This window comes from Neoarius graeffei, chromosome 23 (assembly GCF_027579695.1).
Source record: "Neoarius graeffei isolate fNeoGra1 chromosome 23, fNeoGra1.pri, whole genome shotgun sequence".
Lineage (NCBI taxonomy): Eukaryota > Metazoa > Chordata > Actinopteri > Siluriformes > Ariidae > Neoarius > Neoarius graeffei.
This window is the reverse complement of record NC_083591.1, coordinates 26,083,304-26,099,071: the sequence shown is the minus strand read 5'-3', so window position 1 is coordinate 26,099,071 and position 15,768 is coordinate 26,083,304. Positions and strand designations below refer to the sequence as shown.

Below are 15,768 nucleotides of genomic sequence, written 5' to 3'. Positions count from 1 at the left end.
TAAGGCTTTGTCTAAGGAAACAACAAGGTCTGATATGAAAGCCACAAATTCAGAAAGAAATTCAGAATATGGCTCCTGGGGCCTGTAAATAATAAGTTCCAGAACTGACTGGGTAGACTTGTTTTTTCTGGCTACATGTTATATTAGTATGAAGAACTTCAAATGTATTTAATTTATAACCAAGTTCTTGTGTTATGCCTTGATAATCATTATAAATAACTGCGGCACCTCCTCCTCTGCCAGTTAGACGAAGCTGGTGTATATAATTGTATCCAGGAGGACTAGCTTCATTTAATGCTGCACACTCATTTTGTTTAATCCATGTTTCTGTTAAACACAGTACATTAAACTCCTGATCAGTAATAAGTTCTTTAACAATTAGCGCTTTAGACGCAAGAGATCTGATATTTAATAATCCTACCTTGAAATCAAAGATGCTGACAGTGGCTATATTTACATTAATTAGATTACCTGGATTAATTCGATAAGAACAAACTGAGTATTCCTACTTTTTTGTACAGCTCAGGGAACAGACACAGCCTTAATATACTGGAACCTGAATGACAACTCTGTGCAGCTAGCAGACAGTCGGTTTAGCCTGTTCATCTGCTCCCTGGCCTTGGCTCTGGATTGTCACAACTTAACTAGTCTTGCTCTGAGACTATGAGCTATGCTACAAGAAATGAGAGCAGCACCTTCCCGAGTGGGATGGATACGGTCCCGCCCTAATCAGCCAGCCTTGCTCTCAAAAGTACTCCAATTATCTATAAAGCCCACATTGTTTTCAGAGCACCACCTGGACATTAAGCAGTTCAGCGACCATAACCTGCTGTAAGCTATATCACCACACTGCATCGGGATGGGGCCAGAGCATACATACTACAGCATGACATTGCCTTAGCTAATTTAAACACCTCTACAAAGTTACTCTTATTAACCTCAGACTGATGAAGGCATATATCATTAGCTCCTACATGAATATCTTTGAAAATCTATGCTTGCCTAGGACCCTAAGATTACCTGCTATATCCAGCACCCTGGCTCCCAGTATACACCTGACTAAAGCTGCTGGTGCCACTTAAAGGCCTAGCTAATTTTACATATTTTATGATATAGTCTCCTATAACCAGAGCTCTTTCAGGTTTCTCAGCAGATACTTCACTGAGGAGAGCAAACCTGTTCGACACCTGAAGCGGAAAGGAATGGTGCTCCTGTGGGCAAGCCTCAGCATTAGCTTTGGCTCTGTGATTATGCCGCTATGAGGACTCTAATGCCAGAGTTGGCGGATTGCTAACTCCACCTAGGGCATTCAGACTTTCCCTACAGAAACTACATTGTTCTCATTCTCACTAACCCTCTCTGGAGTCTGGATGCACACATCTAAAGCTGTAATCTTCTACATCAGAGAGCCAACTCATCACAAATAAATCTCTTCCTAATGACTGAGGAAGAATGACTAAACATCCTGCACTCAACACACTGAACAAGCTGAACGTGTGCCAGGCTAAATGGTTTACGTACCTTAACCGAAGATCTGTTAATATTGAGGCAGATCCGATGTGGATGGCCTCCAACTGCTGTCTTTGCACAGGAAGGAAAAAACTTCCAGGCTTTGGTGTTCTCCAAAAAACATTTTAAAATGTGGAAGAAGGGAAAGTGAAAATGCAACAAAAATGAAAATGATAGTGGAAAAATATTTGTAGAAAAAATGAAAAAATACTGTTGATTAAAACGCTGACACTGAAAAGAAAAAAAAAAGTGTGTCATGGCAAACAATTCAAAAACAGGAACTACATCACAGGAAACTGCATTATGTGTCTAGTGCTATGAGAAAGTCTGGTGATTTAAGCAATCAACAACGATTTTCCACCACAAATTTGCTCTTTATAAAGTAAAATAAAGAATTTACTGTCACCATGTAAAACTTCCTGGTCTCCCCCATTCTACGGCTCAGTGGAATGATCCATTTCCATTGAAACATGTAACTGTACAAATTTAAATCCTGATGCTCGTTTGCTGTTTTCACACACTTGAACACTGGTGTACAAGATACACATTCATATGAAAACAAACAACAAATTAGTGATATCCCTATACCAACCGTCAGCCGGCTTATACAAACAGAAAAAAACGAACTAAGTGTGTCCCAGGCCTTTAAATGACAATGAGTTGGAGTCTTCAAAAATCACTGAGCCATGCACTCCTCTTCCCATCAGAGACAATCAATCAATCAATCAATCAAAGTATGCAGCCAAGTTAACAATACATGTTCATGCTATAAAACAAAAGGTTTCACTAGCCTCGCTTGGGTGTCAAATCACAAACAATTACTGCATCAAGAATGGTGATCCCTGACTTTAAAAAAAAAAAAAGAAAAAAAAAAAACCCCTGAAAAGGACTTTACTTTACAAGCTAAAAGCAGTTTTACTCAAGTCTTTATTTTGTATGCATTGTTGTCATGGCTACTTGTAAATGTTACTCTCCATTTGTCAGAAAATGCAGGCAATGGGTAGATGTAAGGCCATTATTAAAAAATGTTCTGTTTCCGGTCCACCGGCCGGGTGAGTGCCGTTTGTGCGGTTGAAATTTTTTTTTTTAACGCCGGTTTTTCGGCATTTTTTTCAGGTTCATAAATCTAAAATCGAACTTGACATTTACGCATTCCCAGGGCTTTCCACTAAGGCTCATACTAGCCAGTCATGACAAATAATGAGACGACAATTCCCCTGTGGGAAATCGCGAGAGTGATGCAGTGCGCGTAGCAGCCGCTATCGCAGGCTATGAGGCTCCGATGCTCTGAGTCTCTGTGTGTGTGTGTGTGTGTGTGTGTGTGTGTGTGTGTGTGTGTGTGTGTGAGAGAGTGAGTGAGTGAGTGAGTGAGTGAGAGAGAGAGAGCAGCCCCTCCCCTCTCTGCTCCCTGAGTGGAGCTCGTCGCCTTGGTAACGGTGCTCAGGTGCAGGGAAGAGACACAATATGACAAGCAAAGAGTGCTTTTTCTCAGAGTTCCCTCTCCTCGAACAACGGGGATTTACACGGAAACGAAAGGAGCTGTTCACAAAATTCTTTCACATTGAGCGCTACAAGGCTCTCATGAACACATTGATGTAATTTTTTTTGTCTAGTGTAAAAAATGTGGACAATAGAGCGAGTTGAAAACAAGTGATTTTGTAGTAAAATCGCTGTCAGGACTATAATGGGAGTCAATTGGGCAGTTCGCCTGTCCTCTTGTTACTTCCAGGCTTCTCATTCAAAAACTGTAAATCCTATCGTTTAGGTAGACACATTGTGTGAATCAAGACGAGTGTGACTCCCACTTTTGAGAAAATTATGTCTGTAGAGTGAAATTTGTGGCTGAAAGCACAGTTTAAATGAGAAAGTTTGAGCTACTTTTTCAAGCTCTCTACACTCTAACTTAACGAGCTCCACTGAAGTGTAACGCCATAGACACCCATTATAAAGTCTGAATTTCTCCAGAGTTGATCGGGAGTAAACACAAAATAAACTCCTGTGCACGCAGTTCCCAAGATTAAATGTATTTTCCACAGACCATTTATTTATTCACTTTACTCAAATACAAAGTAAAATGGCAGTAAATCTTCTTTCTTTTCTTGTGTATTGCATCATGAGGCGTTCCTGGCTTGTAAATCTCTTATTTTCGGTGCATGACACATTCATGCAGCTGAGCATACTATGAATTAACAACGACAACGGTCTGCAGTGGTGGCTAGACAATTAAACACTCAGCGAGCATTTCTCCATTTGTGTATGCAAATACACTCCAACGACTCAGTTTGGTTTCATTTACAACCAACGGTGTCTTTTGATGCCAGCACGTAATTGAACGAGAGAAGACTGGTTTACCGGAGACAAAATAAGCGTCATCTCTGCTTCTGTTCCCTCCGATGTCGCCTCCGACAGCCCCGACACACTACTGCCTCCGTCGAGTGCGCGCATGCGCGCGCACACACGTCGGAGCCGCGGATGAGTTACTCTCCCTTGATCTACGAAGTCGGCGGGGAATTTGTGGTTATTATCGGTACAAACAGCGCAAATCACAACTTAAATGAGTGCGGTTCAGTTTGACATTATTGTCAGTCCGTTAGATAAACATTTAATTTTATTAAAATCAAAAATTAATATTTAGAGCATGTGGGCTACAAAAATAAGTGTCATTAAAGTAGCCGGCTAGACTTAATTGTGTAGTCGGCTGTATGTCCGGCAGCCGGCGCTTGTGGAAAGCCCTGCATTCCGTGCAGAATATAGAATTGAATCAGCTCTGCGCATGCGCCGTGCAGCACAAAAAAATGGCAGCCACCATGAAGGAAGAAGATCCGGAGTTTTCAAACATTTGCTTAAGTGTGAAATCGCAAAATGGTATTCTAGGGAACAACAAAATAGTAAAGATTCAGAAAAACAAATCATTCAGTGATCATTTTAATAGCGTAATTTCATCCGAACTAGGCTTAACGGTCGATTTAGAACTACAAAAAGTCTGTGTGTCGGACATTTTAAGTACCTTTGTAAAAGTTTTGCAAATGTCGCAGTCAGCATTTAAAATGCTAACAAAGTTTTTGTACAAGTTTCAGTTGATTTAACGGTCATATTTTATTAAATGTGTCTGCTTTTGTAATAAAAAAAGTACTGAAAGAAAAAGCAAACACAGCATTGCGATTTCTTATCCATCCATCCATATAAAAAAAAAAAGAATCCCTCCCTCCCGACTGAAAAATTTTTTGCTCACCCGGTGGACAGGAAACAGATTTTTTTTTTTTAAGGATGGCCTAATTGCTGGAAGAGTTTTATTTAAAAACACACTGGCAAACACATCCAAATCAGTGATCAAAAATCAGTCGAGAAACAGGCAACAGTTGAGCAAGACACAAACAGGATACCAAAGGTGGAGACAAAGGGCAAAATATGAAACCAGACCATCAACACAGTGCTACAAAAGGCTTGGTAACATGAGACACGAGATATAGCACATGTACTTCGCAAAGTCTGTGTGGAGTGAGTGAGAGTCCTTCTAAGCACACGCTATGATTGCGTTCTAATCCAGAATAAATGCATGGTAATTAGTCCTAATGACATGGCACGCGTGTACGTGAGTAGCAGTTTGAAACATGCTGCTGCACACATGCAGACATGACACCGTCGAAGACAAACTTCGTATCCTGGACCATTTAAAAAGTGTGGTGAGAAAGCAATGAATTGGTCTAAAGACTGGGATCTCTCAAAAAAAAATTCAATTTCAACTTTTAAAGCAAAAGAGCTCAGAGTCTTCATCCATAACTGCAATCAACATATGATGGACTGAAAAGAAAGAAGATGCAGCAAGCAAACGACCAAAGAATGGCAAGTGTGACTCATTTCCCTTACTTAAGGGTGACTTATTTCCTTTACTTCGTGAATATGTAAGTGAATCAAGCATAAATATAAATTACACACACTCGGTCTTACGTCAGAGTGAGTATTTGGTGTGACAAGTGGGTCCGTTTCATTATTACACACTTTTCAGTATAACAAACTATTTGGACATCCTACAAAGAGTTAATTATCCTGGGGTTGCAGTGTATGTACTTCTTGGGGGAGTTCCTCACTGGGTAGTTCATCTCAAAGAGTCCTGAGAACTGTGATGTGAAAGCGCATATCATCTCCCCAAGCCAAGCAGTTGTCCCTGTGTGTCAAAGAAATCATCTGTGACCCACCTCAATGACTACCAGCAAATTACACTCACACTAAGGCCGAATCCCATTTCACCCCTTGGACCAACCCCTTGGCCCTTCCCCTCCATTTTGCGCGTTCACGTGAAGGGGTAGGGGTATCCCAATCCCAGTTAAGGCGGAGAGGTAGGGGAAGGGGTAGGGCTTCTGTACCCCTCCAAACAGAGATTTTCCTGGAGCTGACTCCGAACGAAGGGGTTTGAGTGATTTCCCACAATGCCATGCGGATTTCAGCGAGATTTCATGCGGATTTCAGAAAGATGGCGGTTCCCGCGGCGGAAGATTGTCATAAATGTATTTTCTCCATTATTTACGTGTTTTAAGTTGTTATCCAGAGGAAACACGCCGCTTGATTCGCTTTCGAGCTGAGAATGAGCAGCGATTTCTGAAATCCAAGCTGCTGCTAAAAAGCTTTGGGAGTGAGTATTGTTTTCGTTTGCTTGACTGCGTACGTTTTGTTCTGTTATTCTCGCTTTTATTGTTTACATGAGTGTTCTGACACCTCATTCTGTCGGATGTGGTGCACGAAGCGCCAAAGATATCCCATTCAGTGGTGTTAGTTAACAAATCACACCCTGCCAGCAGAGATTTCTGGTTCTGGCTCTGACTGTAGCGGCTGGTCGCAGCCAATGACGCATTTGGGCGCGTTTTGCTAACGTAAACGCTGGCGGAGGTACGCGATGACGTATGCGATCGTTGAAGGGCTATCCCAATACGTAGGGGTTGAATTTCAAGCCCTATCCCTTGTAGCTCAGTTTCAAGGGGAAGGGCCAAGGGGAAGGGGGAGGGGGAGGGGTAGAAATTAGAATTGGGATTGGGCCAAAATCATGATCAGAATCACTTTTATTGCCAAGTATGCGGACACACACAAGGAATTTGACTCTGGTTTCACTTAGCTCTCATAGTACAAAACAGATAAAAAGTGTATACACAAAACAAACAAAAACACAAAAAAAATGGTGCAATAGGTGCATAGTGCAAAGTAATCCAAGTAAGTCAAGTATGAAATAGATAAATATAAAGTATACAGTGTGCAGAGAATGACGGTATGAGTGAATGATGAAGTGCTTTGAGCAGCTAGACATAAAACCTACAAAGAGCAGTCTTCCAACTACTGGACCCATTCCAGTACACCTACCACCCTAACTGCTCAACAGAAAACATATCTGTTGCCATTCATCTGTCGCTGGCTCACCTGGACAAAAAGGACAAATTAATTACGTGAGCATGTTATTCGCAGACTTCAGCATTCAACACAATCATCCACATAGTGACTAGGAGAAAAGCTGCACTTCCTGGGTTTGACCACCTCCCTCTGCAACTTGTTCCTGAATTTCCAGACTGGGAGACCCCAGTCCATCAGGGTCAGCAAAACCACCTCTAGCACCAAGTCACTGAACACCAGCTGTGTGCTTAATCCAATTCTGTTTACACAGCTGATCCACAAATGTGCTAAAGTACAGCTCCAAAATCACAAGTTTGCTGGTACTACAGCAACCATGATGAGTCAACATACAGGGAGGAGACAAAAGCACTGGTAGAATGGTAGAGAGACAATAACCCATGTCTTAATGTTGATAAGACTAAAGATATGATTGGTAACTTCAAAAGGACCCAAGTGTCGCTACCACACATCAAAGCAACAACTGTAGTGTGTGTCAAATCTCAAAAGTTTCTTGATGTGCACATCCAAGAAGACCTCTCCTGGGGGCTCATTTATCAACCGTTCTTACGCACAGTTCTGTGCGTAAAAGGTTCATACGAACATTTTTGCGCAAAGTGTGGAATTCATGAATGTGTACTTGAACGTAGTATTGTGCCTAAATATACGCACACCTCGGACCATGCTTACGTACAATACCTAGTGGTAGAATAATGAAACAACAAGTAGTGTTGATTCTAGAGTCGAACTGTGCCCGATGCGCAGGTTACAATACAACTATTTTTGTGTGTTTGAGTGTATTCGAAGTATTTTGGTTTTGAACGTGCTGAATCAAATTCAAACACACCAACAACGTGATCTTGTGGGCCGATTTCAGATTACTCACGGTGTAACTAATAATTGACTATTGACTAATTTACTCGTGTAAATAATTATGTGAATTGATATACGCATAAAAAGCACACACATGATATGCCTATCAGAACGCAACATGGCCCATCTTGCATTGCTAGAAGAGTTGGCAAACCGTGCGTTCCGCAGGGAGCGCGTATTCAGAGAGAGAGCCGATTTATTTGCGGAAAGTTCAGAGTGGCTTTTGAGCAGGTATCGTTTTCCAAAGCATATATTACTTGATTTATGTCATGAATTGGGTCCTATGCTAGAGCGCGAAACAAAGCGCACGAAAGCCATACCTGTCCATATCCAAGTTCTGTCTACCCTAGGATTTTTGGCTACAGGCACGTTTCAACGTGAACTTGGGGATAGAGTGGGTATTTCTCAGCCGTCACTGAGCAGAATTTTGCCAACAGTTTTGGATGCAATAGTTTCTTTGGTGCCAAATTATATTCGGTTCCCTTATTTACTTCCGCATAAAGCTGAAGTTAAGCGAGGATTTCATGCAATCGCGGGGTTCCCCAATGTTATTGGGGCAATAGATTGCACACACATAGCGCTAAAAGCACCATCACAGCACGAATACAATTTCGTGAATAGGAAGGGGTTTCACTCCATCAATGTGCAGCTCATGTGTGATGCCGATTTGATACTTTTAAACGTTGTTGCTCGATGGCCTGGGGGAACACACGACTCATTTATTGTGCAGAACAGCTCAGTGGGCATTCGTTTACAAGAAAGAGCTGTTGAAGACGGATGGCTTATTGGTGAGTGTCGCGCAACTTGTCATAGTATAACATGGGTATGTCCATTGAGCAGTGTTCCGCAATGGTAAACCGCAATATGGCAATGTCATGTATGCAACTTGTTCGCATAGGTGATCAAGGATATCCACTCAAACCATGGCTCATGACCCCACTAACCAACCCCCAGACACAGCAGGAACAAGCCTACAACCGGGCCCACGCGCGCACCAGAGTTACAATAGAGCGCGCAATTGGTTTGCTGAAGGGCCGATGGCTGTGTTTGTCAAGGGCGGGGGGAACGCTGCAGTACCGACCTGAAAAGGTGTGCAGCATGGTTATGGCTTGCTGTGTGCTCCACAATTTGGCCATCAGAAGAGGAGTCCCCCTGCAGGATCCCCCTAGACCTGATGACCCCATGCATGACGAAGAGCGTTGCGAAGAGGGCCTTGCACCTGCTAATGCTTTTGCGATGCGGATCAGAGCGGGGATCATACAGAGATTTTAGGCAAGTTTACCCATATTATGCATATTATTTACTCACTGTGTGTGTGTGTGTGTGTGTGTGTTGCATAATGACAAACATTATTAACATGATTAACATGCTATTTGTTAAAATTCTAACACTAAGGCTAATATGCTGACAGCTATCATGCTAACAGCTAACATGCTAATGGCTAATATGTTAACTTTTAACATGCTAACATGCTGAGGGTGACATGCTAACAGCTAACATGCTAATGGCTAATATGTTAACTTTTAACATGCTAACATGCTCAGGCGAACTCGCTAACAGCAAACATGCGAACTCTGCATGCTACCATGCTAATCCTAACATGTTAACAGCTCTCATGATAACATGTTAATGGTGAACATGCTAACAACTTGCGAGCTAACAGAAAGCATGATATAATGGGTAACATGTAACACGTGAATGCTTATATGCTAATTGCTATTGTGTGCGCGCACATGCAAGTATTCCTAATAAAAGTGGCCATTGAGTTGAAGTTGACTTGCTGTCAAAGTCTCAAATGAGCAGATCCTTGCCAAATGCATCATCACCTATGGGGGAAGGGAGGAATGAGTCAGTCAAGCTTCCATTGATTAGCAGCAAAATGGAGAAAAAACGGACGGATGAAAGGCAAGACAAAGACGAGTGTGGGTCAGAACCGATATCATGTGTGTGATGGGTGATTTGGCCTGAGGTGCCATATGAGGTTTGGTGGATGTGTGGTGAAGTGTTACTGAGCAAAACTCCATTCATTTGAATGGGGCCAAAAATCAATGGAAGCCTATGGAGGTAAAAAGAGATGCGTGAAAACCAAGGAAAAGACAAGTGCAAGTCTCAGATGAGGGGACAGATCTGTGCGGGGACTTGGCCTGAGGCATCAAGTTAAGTTTCTTGAAGTTTGGTCACTTGGTTATAAAAACTGATGGAGAATGAAAGTTTTTCTCCTGAAACACCATTCATTTTCAATGGGGCCAAAAATCAATGCAAGCCTATGGAGGAAAAAGGGATGAGCAAAAAGAAAGGAAAAATATGAGTGCGGGTCAGAACCGATTGCATGTGTTGGGGGAGTTGGCCTGAAGTATCACATGAGGTTTGGTACATCTGCAATGGAACGTGTCCGAGTAGGACAATTCGATTCATGAGCCCTATTCATTCTCTATGGGAAAAAAACAAAAGAAAAATGACAAGAACAAGAGAACGGGCGCGTTGATCCAAAAGCTGTATACAAGCACACTACACCACTTCGGGCCAGACGTCTCAGAGTTGGAACGGTGTCTATCTCGAATGCCCTAGGAGGAGTATTGGATCCAAAAAACGTGTCGGAATAAGGCAGAATAAGTAAACTTAAGAATAACAGTGTGCTTGCCTTTGGCAAGAAAGCACACTGATTAATCAAATAATTATATGTGAATGTTGAGGATATAAGAGAGATAAATGATTTGATAAAAGCTGCGAGTACCTACATAGCAAAGGATTTAGGGTTGAAAAATTTGGTGAAGTAGGAAAAACTGAACCTGAAAAACTGAAAATGGTGGAATAGAAATACTGGGTAAAATGAAAATCCTGAGGAGGGATATAAACATTCTGAAGCGAAAGAAAAAAGCTCAATTGAAATCAGCAAGAAAGTACAGAGATCTTGAAAGGAAATATATCATCAGAAGAAAAGGCTTATGTGCTGTTTTGGAGGAGCTGAAACAGACAAGTACCCAAAGGAGCTAAGATCAGAAGACACAATTAGCATATAAAAGCAATATAGGCAGAATCATATGTTTAAGATGGATCAAATCTGTCCCTCTGAGTTACATGTCACTGCATGAGAGCATAATTGCTGATGCAGAAGAAAGCAAGAGGTTTGCGGCAGATCTTTGGAGTGAGGCAAAGATATACAACACTAATGCAGAATGGCTTAGTGAGCTTAAAAGAGCGGGGAATTATAATTTGCAAACAGAAATTATAAATCACGAAGGACATGGTCGGTGCGCAGAGTAACAAAATTCCAAACTGGAAAGGACCTGGGCCAGATGGTCTTCAAGGTTATTGGCTGAAAAAGCTCACATCCCTGCATGAGAAAATTGCAACAGAGTTGAACAACATTCTAAACAATGAAAAACCATTGTCCAGCTGGATGACTCATGGAAGAACTGCACTGTATTTGAAGGATCCTTCCAAAGGAGATGAACTAGATAATTTTCAGCCAATTTCATGTCTTCCAATTTTGTGCAAGTTGATGACAAGAAGTATGTACACGTTCTCGGAGACTGAGAGGATCCTACCATAGGAGCAAAATGGGTGCAGGCAGAAAAGATCAGTTGCTGATAGACAGACAGACAGAATACTCAGAGTGTAAGAGGAGACACACCAACTAGGCAATAGCATGGGTGGATTATAGAAAGATATGCAACATGGTGCCTCATACATGGATCTTGGAGTGCATGGAATTGTTTGGAGTGGCAAACAATATCACAGAGTTCATCAATCGCAGCATGAAAATATGGAAAAAACTGTTGACTTCTCAAGTAAAGTGCTTGGAAAAGTAGAAATCAAGAGGGGAATTTTCCAGGGTGATAGACTATCACCACTGTTGTTTGCTTTATGCATGATACCACTGTCTTTGTTGTTGAGGAAGTCAGGTATTGGCTATAAGTGGAGAAGAAAACAACTGAAAGTCAGTCAATCACTTACTATTTATGGATGAATTGAAGCTGGTTGGTTAGTCTCAAAAGCAGACTGATCCTCTGGTGAGCATAGTACATCTATTTAGGTCACCAGTTCAATTCCCTGGACCAGCACGAATGGCTCAAGTGCCCTTGAGCAAGGCACCTAACCCCCAACTGCTTCACAGGCTGCTCTGGGTATGTTGTATGTTGCTCTGGATAAGAGCATCTGCTAAATGCCATTAATGTAATGCAATTTAGCAGTGATATTAGAATGGAATTTGACATGAAGAAATGTGGAGTACTGATATTACAATGAAGTAACCAGGACAGATGGAATTGAATTACCGGATGGGCAGGTCATGAAAGACATTGAGGACAGTGGCTACAAGTACTTGGGTATTTTAGAGGTGGACAAAATCAAGGAGAAAGAAATGAAGGAAGTGTTAAAAAAATACTTCAGATGGCTGGGTTTAATTCTCAAGTCAAAGTTGAATGGAAGGAATAGTGTTAGCCATAAACACATGGGCTGTGCCAGTTCTCCAATATGGGGCTGGTATACTGAAATGGACATTATAAGAGATAAGGCAGACAGACAGAGGAACAAGAAAGATGATGACGATATTTAGAGCATTACATCCAAAAAGTAATGTGCACAGGATTTACCTACTGTGAGACAAAGGAGGAAGAGGTTTAATAGGATGTGAAGACCATATTAGAAGTGAAGAGAACAGTTTATGGTGGTATCTGAGGAACAGTGGTGAACCATTCCTGGTCGGTGTAAAGGTAGCTGGCATAATAGAAATAGGAGGTTGTATAAGTAAAGCTTAAGAAGAAAACTCTAGAAAGCAAAATAGGAGCTTGGAAGAACAAACTGCATGGGCAATTTCTCAGGGATATGGATCTTCTTCTTTTGGCTGCTCCCGATTGGGGTCACCACAGCGGATATTTCGTCTCCATTTCTCTGTCTTCTGCATCCTTCTCTACCACACCTGCCACTTTAGTATGTAGTATGCTCTGGCTCCATCCCAATGCGGTGTGGCGATGTAGCTTACAGCAGGTTATGGTCGCTGAACTGCTGGTTGTCCAGGTGGTGCTCTGAAAACCGTGTGGGCTTTATAGATAATTGGGCTAATTTTGAGGGCACTGCTGGCCTGTTAGGGTGGGACGGTATCCATCCCACTCAGGAAGGTGCTGCTCTCATTTCTTGCAGCATAGGTCATAGTCTCAGAACAGGCCTAGTTAATTTCTGACAATCCAGAGCCAAGGCCAGGGAGCAGACGAACAGGCTAAACCGACTGTCTGCTAGCTGCAGAGTCGTCACGCAGGGTCCACTATATAGAGACTGACTGTTACCCAAGCTCAACAAAAAAGTAGAAATACTCAGTTTGTTCCAGTAACCTAATCAATATAAAATTAGATCATACTGACTGTACAGCCGCTGCCAGTACCTTTGATCTTCAAAAAGCTTTTGATACTATTAATCATGATATATTAATTAATAAGATGGAACAATATGGGATAAGGGGAGTTGTATCAAATTGGATAAAAAGTTATTTGAGCAACAGGATTCAATTTGTGAAGTTGGGTGACTCTGTCTCAACTCGTTTGAATATTGATTGTGGTGTCCCTCAGAGGTCAGTACTGGGTCCTAAACTGTTTATTCTTTATATAAATATGTGCAATGTATCAAAGATATTTAAGATGGTATTATTTGCAGATGACACAAATATGTTTTGTTCTGGAACAAATTTACATGAGTTAGAAAACAATCTTCAGAATTGTGCAGGTTAAAAAGTTGGTTTGATCGAAATAAATTATTAAATCTAAAACAAAAATCATGTTATTTAATAATTATAAAACAAATGGGGCAATAAATGTACAAGTAGATGGTGTTGATATTGAAAAAGTTTCTAATAATAAATTTCTTGGGGTAATAATAGATGATAGAATTAATTGGAAATCACATATAAAATACATACTAATGAAACTATCAAGAAGCATATCTGTGTTGAGTAAAGCTAAGCATGCCCTGGACTATAATTCACTCCGCATTCTTTACTGTTCCCTGGTTTTATCATACTTAAATTACTGCTCAGTGGTGTGGGGAAATACGTATAAATGTTCACTTCATGCAATAACTATACTTCAAAAAAGAGCTATAAGAATAATTCATAGTGCTGGTTACCGAGATCATACTAATTCACTATTCTTAAATTCAAAATGTTTAAAATTCAGGGATATTATAGAATATAAAACTGCCTTAGTAATATACAAAGTAAGGAATTATAAAGTACCAAGGAATATCCAAATACTGTTCTCGGATAGAGAGGGGGGCTATAATTTTAGGAGAAAATTGAAATTTAAAATTCGCAGTGCTAGGACAATGTTAAAAATGTTCAGTATCTCTATTTGTGGAGTAAAGCTATGGAACAGTTTGAATGTGGAGCTCATGAAATGTACAACTATAAACTAGTTCAAAAAAAGGTATAAGGAACAGATCTTTACGAAGTATAGGGAGGAGGAATTACAATAACATGCTATTGATAATATAAGAAGTGTATATATGTGGGTATGGGTACATACGGATATATTATATAAAAAGTGAGTATTTGTATATGTATGTATGTATGTATGGTGCATAACTGTATATAATATATAAGCATAATATGCATAATTATGATATGGGTGTCTGTACGTATGGATGTGTATATGTAAGTACTGTATATATGTATTGTGTGTGTACATATATATCAGTGGCGACTGGTGGTCATAAAAATAGGGGAGGACAGTGAGTGAATAGATAGGTGGATGGTTGAGAGAGAGCATAGGCGGTTTTAAACGGGGGCCAGGGGGGGCCAGTGCCCCTGTAAAATTGCTCCTGGCCCCTGTTATGGCCCCTGTGATGAACAGATAATAAGCTTTATTAATTTCGACGTGCGCTGGCTCGAAGATCGGAACTGACATGACGGAGTGTTCTACACGGACTCCTTAAAGCGCTACACGCACACTGTTACCTGCAGCAGAAAGATCAGCAGCAGCGCGAATTGTAAACTTCGGACGTGAGAGATAACAGCTGCAGCCCTGCAAGAACTAGGCTATTGCAAAGGGGCGAAGGTAAGGAAAATTATTCAATTTTGTAACATCAGTGTTTGCACATATCCGTGTTTTACTGTTGTTGTTCACTACAATAATAAATACGTTTTATTGCGCTTTCTTAAAAGTGCGTTGCACAGCAATAAGTAGCCTAACTTTTAATATTTTTGGGAAATGGGTAAAATAACCGACAGTGTTTAACCTTCTTGTAAAACTCGAATGGCCTTGTGATATGTAGAGGCTACATTCCTCTCCGTTTACTTTACCCTGGGTGCCCACTACGTCGATCGCGATCGACCGGTCGATCTCGAAGGCAGGGATGGTAGATCTCATGATTGATATGTAAATATTAATATATTTGTTATGAAAATTAAAAAAAAAACCGTCGTGGTCATTTTTACATGTAAACAAATTCGCTTTTTCCCTGAAGCGAAATGTCAGCCAAGCGCTGCGTCAAAAAAATTGTTACATTGGGTTACCATGACAACCAGCAAAATGAAACTGCTGGTTTCAAAGATGCAGCGCCGTGATTTAGGAAACTTCCGAAACCTCGCCTCGGAGCTGGAGATGCAAGGGAGGGCGTTTGCGCAACAGTGCGCGCTACACTGAGCAGATTGAAATTCTCCAGTCAGAGTTTGAGAAGCGATTTCAAGACTTTGCTTTGCTCGAGCCACTAGCTACATTCATGTGCCACCCATTCGGGAAAGATACTGAGGTGGATTCCCTCGCCTCAAAAGTTGCGGCACTGTTTCAGCTGAACACGTCTGCCGTGCAAGACGAGATGCTGATGCTGCAGTCTGACATCGAGTTGAAGTCCAGGGCACATGGGCCGTTTTGGAATTTACTCACGGAGGCGAAGTACCCGAACATGCGGCAATGGCACCTCCTTAACCGCATTGTTCAGCTCCACTTATTTGTGCGAGTCGGCCTTTTCGCATATGAAGATCATTAAGTCTAAATGCCGCTCCAGTATGTCCGACAATCATCT

At 41.3% G+C, this 15,768-nt stretch overlaps 1 protein-coding gene across 11 annotated transcripts in view; it reads right to left on the bottom strand.

The window, feature by feature from the left end:
- The window catches only part of arhgap12a (Rho GTPase activating protein 12a), a 261,188-nt gene that overhangs the window by 216,248 nt on the left and 29,172 nt on the right, over positions 1-15,768 (bottom strand). For 9 of the 11 annotated variants that reach the window (XR_009651313.1, XR_009651312.1, XR_009651314.1 and 6 more), the window contains exon 2: positions 1,522-1,740. The exons of the other annotated variants lie outside the window; for them this stretch is intronic. The gene's annotated coding sequence lies outside the window, so the exon portion shown is untranslated. The remainder of the gene's footprint in view (positions 1-1,521; positions 1,741-15,768) is intronic. 11 annotated transcript variants of the gene reach the window in all.